This window comes from Arachis duranensis, unplaced genomic scaffold (genome assembly GCF_000817695.3).
Source record: "Arachis duranensis cultivar V14167 unplaced genomic scaffold, aradu.V14167.gnm2.J7QH unplaced_Scaffold_230860, whole genome shotgun sequence".
NCBI lineage: Eukaryota > Viridiplantae > Streptophyta > Magnoliopsida > Fabales > Fabaceae > Arachis > Arachis duranensis.
This window is the reverse complement of record NW_026264836.1, coordinates 19-9,636: the sequence shown is the minus strand read 5'-3', so window position 1 is coordinate 9,636 and position 9,618 is coordinate 19. Positions and strand designations below refer to the sequence as shown.

The 9,618-nt window shown below is 43.6% G+C and overlaps 1 pseudogene; it reads right to left on the bottom strand.

The window, feature by feature from the left end:
• Positions 1–399: 399 nt before the first annotated feature.
• On the bottom strand, positions 400–7,248 carry LOC127744038 (pyruvate decarboxylase 2-like; annotated as a pseudogene).
• Positions 7,249–9,618: the final 2,370 nt, after the last annotated feature.

The following is a 9,618-nucleotide window of genomic DNA, read 5'->3' as shown; positions in this document are numbered from 1 at the left end:
AAAGCATTCAGAACATCTGGCTGCATTAGAGGCCAGCTTCAATTCACAGCTAGGGGGAGCAGTATTCGAAAGGTATTAATCTTTTCTACCGGTGCGAATGTCTCATCATAGTCTTCACCGTACTTCTGGGTGTAGCCCTTAGCAACTAACCGGGCCTTATATTTAACTGAGTACCATTTGATGAGTAACTGAGAACAAGGGGGAGGGATGTAGGGTACCCTAAAAGTCTTTCCTCTCGCTTCGCTCGAGACCTAAAGCCCTTCGCCACTGCTTTTGTTTTTAATATAGTTGCAAGTGAGTCGACGGATAGGGAAAATTCTATTACACTGGCGATATCATTAGTATTCCCTGTCTGTAAGGAAAGCAAAGAAAAGGTCACAGTACCTCGCTCTTCTCTCTATCATAGAAAGAAAGATCTCCCCAGGTAATGAGAAGCCCTAAGTAAGTAGCTGTCTAAGAAGAGTAGGAACCCTCAGGATTAGAATAAAAGGGAGTGAGCTTAATCCTCAAGCAAGAGGTCTCGGATCCAACTCGTGAGAATGGAGGTGAAGCTTGAAAGCTGAAGCAAGGCTTCCTTGCCCGGTAGCTTCGCCCGTATCCCAATCAATCCAACCGATCCTGATGCTGAATTTCCTCAATTCCATCGCTCCCTTCCTTCTCCTTCGATCAAAGCTATACCTGTTCCGTCGGTGAAAAGAACTACCATCCATTACCCTAGCCTAGCTACAAGCTTTTCAAGTTGTGGGTTAAATGGTGCAAGTTTACTGAGGATTGGGAGGACGGCTATTAGCAGCAGAGACCCTTTAGCCCCATTCAAGCAACTCTTTGCTCGTATTGAACTATCACCTCAATGAAGCATAAGCAGTCCTTCTTAGGTCCTGTTGCAGTTTCAATTGCTTCAATTTCGCTCCTCTTCACAGAACACCTTGGCAGTCCAGCATTTGCCTTCCCCGTTGTGGATTGCGTCAACCAACCCAGTGTAATTCCAGTTCTTGATCACATTGTATGGCCCATCATGGATTGATTTCAACTTCCATGGTGTATCCACCATTGTTTATCAGGATTTTCAATTCCTCTGTCCACATCGCAGCATTGTGGATACATCCCGAGCATTCACCTGGAAACTTCCAGCGCCTATGCAAGCAATCACTCGCTTCTCAGGAAAAGCCAGTGCATAACCAAGTGTTGCACCAACAGACCATCCGATTGATCCATATTGCATTTGGAACTCATACCCACAACTCTTTGGCAGCTTCAGCTTCTGGCAGTTAAACCATGAATACCCTGTCTCAGCAATTACAGCGGATTCACTAGACAGCATTTTTTGTATATGTTGAAACAGAACATTAACCCTCAAAGGTTGGTTCCTTAGGTGCAGCCTTCAATGGTTGGCCCTTCAGGAACATATATCCTGTGGTAGTTTTCGTAAGAAGGAAGTTTCGTTATGCTTGAGTCGCTTAGCTAGCGCCCCTAGGAAATACCTCATCAGCACACACCCAAAAGCGGGGCCATTACCAATCACAACTCGTTCGGGCTTCACAATGATCGCTTTGTCTTTCTTGAGAAGATGTGAATACCCCACAGAGCAGTAATCATTGAAGATAGGTCTGGCGAACAAGTATGCATCAGCAGATTCCACAATTTCGGCACAGAAAGCAGTACTCACAGCACCCCTGTAAGTTCCAATGAAGTGGGGATGGTTGGTGCTCCGGAACAAGTCCTTTAGCTGATGGCATCAGAGCCAGTGCATAACCAGAAGCATCAGCTAGTTCCATAAGGGTCTGATGATCTGTTAAGATGTGATCAACCCCAACCAAAGGAGATTCACTAGACTCGGCCAGGGATGAAGGTAAAGCCTGGACAATTCAACCACCCAGTCATATACCTGAAACATGACACAAAACCTAAAAGAAAGTAAGTAGACAAGTCTACTTTAGGAGTGTACCATGTTCGGCAATAAACTGGAGGGTCTATGAAAGCCTCCAAGCTAACTGCTTGGTCAAGTGCGACAGCACAATACCAGTGCGGGTACTTCAGATACTGCCTCATCCACCCTTGGTACAGAGACCATTCTAAGAAGTCTCCCCACCAATAGGGTATGGGCAATCTTTCATTTGTTGAAAGAATGCCGAACGGGAACGCTGAGAAAAAGCTCTTTGCATACGCCTTCTTCCTCCCCTACTTCTCTTTCTCCAATAGACCCTTTTCCTCACTGACTAGGGGATGAATCTCTAGACAAAAAAGCTGTTCTATAAAACACTGCTGCCACTTCCTTTTCTACCGGCTTCCTTCAGTTCTAAAGTCAATCAAGAGGCGTTGAGTGAAGAACAGTTAAGTAGTGAATTCCAATATTTCCATATTCCCTTATTTCCCGCTTGTTAGCAACTTCAGTCTCAGTTCTAATATCAACCTGAGTAGGAATATTGAATATTCATATCTGGTTTGGAAGTTTTATCTAGTAGCTCACTGTAGCTGTAGGAGCGGGCCAACGAAGCTCTGTCTCAAAGAAAGGAAGTAGCGCAGAAAGCTCAAATAAAGGAGGGGAAAGCTTTCTATCGCTTTACATCTATCATAGATAGGAGATCCATGAATCTATGTAAAGCTCAGTACTGAGTTCAAGGGATGATGGAATTTTATAAGACGGAGCCCTTCCACATGAGATGATGTAGACTTCAAATAAAGTCAATACAGTCTTTCGGACACTTTCATTAAAGTGAGACCTTGGAGGGGCTAGGCGTAAAAAGCTTACAGAGTGAGGGATTTGCATTTCCTTTTGTTATGAGGTTCTTGGTAGAGAGTTACCGCTAGGTGAAGATAAGGATCGCGCTTTCCTAACTCCTTCTTAGGATGATCTTTCTACTTTCTCGAGTTGAAGTTCGATTTAGGAAAGCCTAGCCTGTTAATAGAGCTTCCCTATGGAAGGAAGATAGTGAAAGGCAACATAAATAGAGCATGGAATCCCTTTTTCTATGGTTTCCTGCTATCGAAAGATGTAGTGTAGTGAATTCACTTTCTAAAGGGAGTAAGTTAATTGATCCTGACTTTGTATTAGCTTGCTATTCCGATCGCCTTATAGAACTTAGGAACTCCTCCACTCCAGATAGACTGAATTTCTTTCTTGATTGGTCCTATTTTATTTGCCTATGCCATGACTTATCTTATAGGCTGCCAGAAATGTGGTTTTAGACTCTAGACTTTCTAAGTAAGAGCCAAGGCCAATAGAATGGATGACAGATAACAGAGGAAAGAGATGTAGGAATCAAAACGGATACTGTACTCTAGAGGAAGGTTTGTCAGTATCTATCCTTACTTTTTTGAGATTCGGAAATTAAGACAAGTCTCCTCTCATTTGCCTTTATTATATGCCTGGACAACCTCTAGAACCCCAGGACTAGAAGCAATGGCTTCCGATTAGAGCAAATGCCCCAAAAGCATACTAGCCATTGATGTAAGAAATCATGTAACTACCTTGCCTGAAATTCGAAAATAGATCTTAACTCGATCTAGGCTTTCTTAAGAAAGTAAACTGCTGGGGCTAGACAGAAAAGGAAAAGCCATTCTTCTTAGAAGCATGACCAGGGCTTTAGATCGTCGCAGAATAACTTCGGGGTATAAGTAAGAAGAGTCGAAAAGAGCCATGAGCTATTACATGGATGAAGGGTTGTCTCATGTCAAAAGAAGTGAGCTCATTCAGACAGGGAGGCTTAACATTGAAAGCGGATATTTCTTTCGTTACGCGGACTCGATTAGTCCGTTTTTCTAAGAGCATGTGCTATGCTAATCCAATCTAGTATATGCTAGCTAAGTCGGAAGTCATTAATGTAATGAGTGGCTAAGTGCGCGATGTGGCAAAGCAGCTACGTGAAGAGCATTTAATACAGGCGTGTACACCGGATCTAAGGATGCCCAGCCCAGGTCAATTGAATGTGCTGATAATGAATTGACATGGTGAATTCTGTGGTTTCTGCCAGTTTTTAGTTTTTATATCATTATAGTACTTGGGTTTATATTATCTACTTGGCATAGAGCCTAAACCTGTTTTCTATTTACTTTAGTGAGGGAAGCCGTAACTCGATGTCCTGACTGTGCCAAGCGTCTAATGTAAGGTAGTCCACTCGATCGAAGGCTTCTAATGCGGGTGATTGAAGAGGCAATTGCTGTTTTCTTTTTTTTTGCTGCTAATGCTTCTCTTCTGATAGAGCCTTTTAGTGGTTGCTTATGTAGTTTCTGTCCTTTTAGATCAGGTGAAAAGCTTAGCGGGGATGAATTGTTATCTTTATTGAGTTCTGTTATCTCCTGGGGTAAGTCAGGACTATAGTAAGAGTAAGGGGCGTACCGATGCTTGAGTTAATCGATGAGCTAAGGCTGCTTAGACTTTTAGAGTTTATCACTGACTAAGATATTGATGTTGCTGATTTCATCCCGAGTTGAAGAGTGAAGTAGCCACGGGCTAATTAACATTTCATATTGAAGGCTGTTCTAGGAGCAACAGAGCTAAACCCCAACATCCCTATAGGGGGTTTAAGAAACATTTAATCATGGTATAGGCTGCTTGAGAAGAGGCTCCATATGAAGGAGAGGTAGTCGATCACCAACCCAACTCTTCGCCCCAACCGGGCATGGCAAAAGGCTCTCTCTTAACTAGATGAAAGTGCCAGCAAATTACTATTATTATATATATTTTATGAGTAATAATAGCGACAATCATTTATTGGCGGCTAAACTGTTTGTATCAAATAAGCTTCCCCGGGATGCGCTTTGGCTCCAGACTTCGGTCTTTCCAAGACCTTGCTTAGCTCGGGCTTTAGCGACATCAAAGGAACGAAGGTTAGAGGCGACCGAAGGAAGCTCTTTAACTTTAAATACGGGCGTGGCGGCCTAATACAAGGAGCAAGAGTCCTTTTCCCCATCCTCTTCTAACTTCACCACTAACTAGTTAAATGAAAAAGCGCGATTTCACACGATTCTTATCTTATTTTCTTACTTACTTTCCATTCCAACGGGTAAAGAGGGCTTTAGCGGCTGCTTTGGTAGCTGTAGCTAGGTTTCTACATGCGGTAGCTCCGCTGAGTTAGATATGGTTGACTGAAAGTCGAGTGATACGTGGAGGAAAGCAGTGTGATCGAATGACAAGGAGAGGTGCGAAGCGATGACTTAATCACATCCATTGAGAAAGTTCCACTGTGCTAAGTCCCGGGATAATTTGTTGAAAGCTTCAATCCCTGTAATTGAGCTCTTTTGCCCTTTTTTTTCTTTGTTTGAGAGTACGGACGGAAATCAGGTGGAACTAGCACGTTCTGGAGAGTGAGACTGAACTCTCTTTCGAGAAGACAAAAATCTCCATGCCTACGAGGAGAGAGGGTCTTTTTTTAGTAAGGGAGATACCTTCTGTCTCCTGGTGAAAGGCCAAGGAAGATCGGATACTTTTCTTTTGATAAAACCCTATGGCACGGCCGAAGATAGAAGTTATTATTCTTTCCCCGCCCACTTTTTTGTTCGTAACGAGGGAGAGATAGAATGGAGTTCTTCACGAAGTTCGAGACAAAGGAATACTGTTTAGGCCTCTTCCTTATACTACGAAGAAGCCGGATTGCGTTACCCTTAGCTATATATGATATGCATTTTAAGTCAGATGCGACTCCTCCGCGATCTCTTTTAGCCTTTTCGGTATCGTTTCAGGTTATGGAAGCCGCGCGACAGTATAAGATCGCAGTCCCTACTTCTGCTGCAGTCTTAAGTTGACTCAACAACTGCAGGAACCGAGGAACTAGAAGTCAAGCCTGCCTTCCCACACCAGTGCATGAGCCGACTTCCTCGATACGAGACGTACATGCTCCGGACTATAACTCCCGCCATTCCGGACAGAACTTTAGTTCGCTTTTAGCGGAAGAATCCGTATTAGGTCTAAGTCCAATGATACTAACTAAATGGAAATTTCCTGGGAGAGATTTCTTTTCTTGGCCTTTGTAAAGTAAAGTGATTTCTAAGACTAAGGTTAATGTCTTATTAAAGCGGGAAGCATTGAACAGTTAAAGTGCTATCTAAGCAAGTTACATTGGTAAGCCCTCCGTAGGGCTTATTCTTTGAGATTCCTTCTGGCTTTTGAAGAGAGGAGTCTTCCTTTAATATAATAGGCTTTTGCTTTGTAGCACTATTTCACCTGCGAGTGTTTCGCGGGAGAAAGCTTTTCAAGTGCTTATAGCAAGTGGTTTGTAAGAAGCCCTGCCACGCCTGTTTTAGGCATTCCTACTCCTATCTCCTATCCCACGGAAGAATTCAAATAAAGAGTCAGGGAATCCTAAGTAAGCTCGAGTAAGCGTGGGATATTAAGCTAACCTGCCAACCAGCTAATCCGCCAGCAAACAGTTAGACATTGAGTAAGTCATTTCCGGGTGATGAAGGTTATCTAATAAGTAATGTGATATGAGACAAAGCCTGCTAGAGGAAATACATATATGAAATGTATGCCCCAGAAGAGCTGGAAGGAGTTACGGTTTGAAAACCTTATTTGATTCTGAAAGCAAGACCTCTGAAGGAGGCGGAGGAAATGAAAGCCTCACAGCCGGCCACGACCTAGCTAACTGAATAGCATCTTACAGCCATCATGGGAACTATGATTGATGACGACTACCATAGGACATCCAAAAAGAATGGTTACCCCCCTCTTAGGGAGTGCCACCTAGGGATTGCACATTAGTCAGTCAAAGTAAGAGGCTACTGGGAAGAACAAGAAATTTGTTCACCGATCGATTAAGAAAGCGCTAGCCCTTGTCTTCTGCAAAGCACGTCAAAAGAACCTTGCCCCCCGAAAGGGCATTCAGTAAGCAGCCGGTGGGAGTTGCCGTTGACTTTTTCAATCCAGTTGATATAGAGGAGAGAAAGACTAAACGGGCTTTGACCTAGTTTGACTAAGCCGAATCGAAATTGACCTCATTCATTGATTCAAATCCATGTGATAAAGTACCGGAGTCACAACCTAGTTAGAAAGGCAGCTGCGAGTCGTGGACTCAGACGAGGACCCCCTTCTTCCATACAGCACTAAGGAGCCCTTTTTTGCTTATTTATGATTCAGCAAGGTAAGGTAGCGTATAGCTTAGCCCCATTCCTCACTCTTTTTCAGTCCAAGGCAAGGAAGGGTCCAGTCCCCTAGACGGGCAGGAACCATTCCTGGAAGCTCTCTCTCCCAGTTCTTTCATAACGCTAAAGCCTTACCTATACTATAGGTGATAGACCATAGCATTCTTCATACCCTGCCTCTGAAGGATCGATGACTGAAAGGCGAGTTATAAGTTTGCTCTTACTCTTATCCGGGATTCGCTTCCAACTCTGATAGTTATGGGGGAAGTAGTCCTTCAATCAAATCCAGCTTGGAGGCGGAAAGTCTTCACTTTTACAGAAAGGAAGGAAATCTCAGTGTCAGCCTCATTTCCTCTTAGAGCGATAGGATTCTTTTTTGCTTCTGGAAGACAGCAAGACACACATGGGCTGGATTAGCACTACTAAGCGAAGGCGAAGGAGGAAGTTTAGATTGGGACTTTCTCTTGCCTTGTTCTTATGCCTATTGGTGAATCAGATGTTCTTCCCCCAGCCAAGACTGATTAGCGAGAGTTGTCGCATATCCGCTTGAATAAGCTCACTCTTGGTTAGCTATGAACACAGAGTGAAGAATCGCTAAGGCCAATCATTCCTTAGTCTATCCTATATCCTATGGCTATTCTAGCTGGGATATTCTCTCTATTAAAGCATATAGGAATCTGAGGTAATATCGTATAAGTATAGTCAACAATCCTTTGGTTCCATTCGTTCGCTTACATCGTGGGAAGAAAAGAGATGCGTGCCGGGGGTCGAAGCCTTCTATCAATCGCATGCAGGTCTATCATCTTTAGGCAGTCGCATACTCGAGTGGATTGCCCTATGTATCAGACCAAGAACCGAATTCCCCAACAGGAGCTCTTGGTCTACTACTAGGGATTCCAAATCCACCATAACATCTGACTTTATATGAGGAGGAGGTAGAGCAATAGCTTGGGTTGACCCTCAACATGAAGATCGATCCGGCAGAGGAGAAGTAGATCCATTCAAGTCCAAAGCAAGGTGGAAAGTCTCAATTCAATGCTGCGGTTGATGACCGTAGCAATAGTCAAAGGCACTGGAGGGAAGCCGCTGGGGAGGTGGCTTATGCTGTTGAAAGCCTAGCTCATCCTAGCATGGCATATCTGTATCCCCTGAGAATTATCATTCCTATTCGATATCATGAATAGGTCTGCCTGTCAACCATTTCTATATGCGAGATGGAGGGCTGCTTTGGTTTGGAGCTATTCCCATTAGGCTGCTTTCTCCTCGCCTTGTCGATATAGCGCATCTTTTTCCCACAGTCCTATTTTCATTTTCGTAGGGGGAATCCTTCTTTTATGAAAGAGAATGCGATCCACTCGTCAATTTGGGCATGAGCTCAGGTTCGTTTTTTCTGTCCACTCCTGTCCTGTGTGGTAGGCTCCCCATGTTCTATCAAGTAGTCCTTCTTGTCCTCTTCGGTCAATCGACATTCATCTGAGCTTGCTTTTTCAAAAAGATGAGGTTCTCACTACCAGCCCCTCATTCATCTGCGTGGGACCCCTATGATCACCTCCACAAGAAAGTGAGGGATTCCTAATCATCTCTTGAATTGGGTCTTTCTCTCTTTGATCCCGATCCTGAAAGCTCTAGAATCCTATTGAAGGGGAAAGCTATCTTTTGGTGTCTTCCTTGTAGACTAAGTCGTTGGACTCCCTCTTAGAAGTTAGCTTGCCTTTGTATATATTGAACTTTCTTCTGGCTTGGACTTTCGAGGTGCGTATGCTTTGATCCTACTTCGAGTCTTATTCCTAAGCTTAACCTCGTAGAAATTCTCTTGCTTAGAGCTTTGTACTCCTTTCCAAAGCATCGGGGAAGTGGGACTAAATCCTAGTTTTCAGCATAAGTCAGATTGTGAGGCTAAATCACTGGTTTTTGAGGTAGATTCTTTCGCGCATCCAGGATCTGAAATCTCCTTTTTACAGTCTAGCTCTTTCAACGATTCCCCCGAAATCGAATTCTTTTTCAATGCAGAGTGCTCTCAGAGGCTGGGATTAATAGCCATCTTTCGTACATTTCATTGTGTATGTATATACAAAAGAGCTCTTTCTTTCTTCAGTTGATCGCAGCCCAATCAATAGAGAGCCTAGCCCGAGAGACGAGTTCCCCAAACCGCTCATCTGTCTTCCGCTTCATTCATAGCTATCTCCTCTGTCCGCTTTGAGTTTTTAGGAAGCTAGGAGTGTTCTCAAAGGAGACAGAGTCAACAAGTATCGATCTTTCTTTCTTATGGACCTAAGCTTATAACTAGTAAGAGCCTTCATTACCTATCTTTCCCAACCTATGAGGATGTACAAAGCATGGATCCAACCTTATCCTTATGAGCTGCACGCTCTCTCTGGGCTTCTACTACTGTATGTGATTTCTTCTCACTATAGACTTGAGTATCTAAACCGGACAGACCTCCTAGTTACAAGGAAACAACCTATTTTTAGGCTTTAGCTGATAATGGGCCTCTTGCCTTCCAATCTGTATTGTTGTTATAGAATGTAATTCTATAGTATC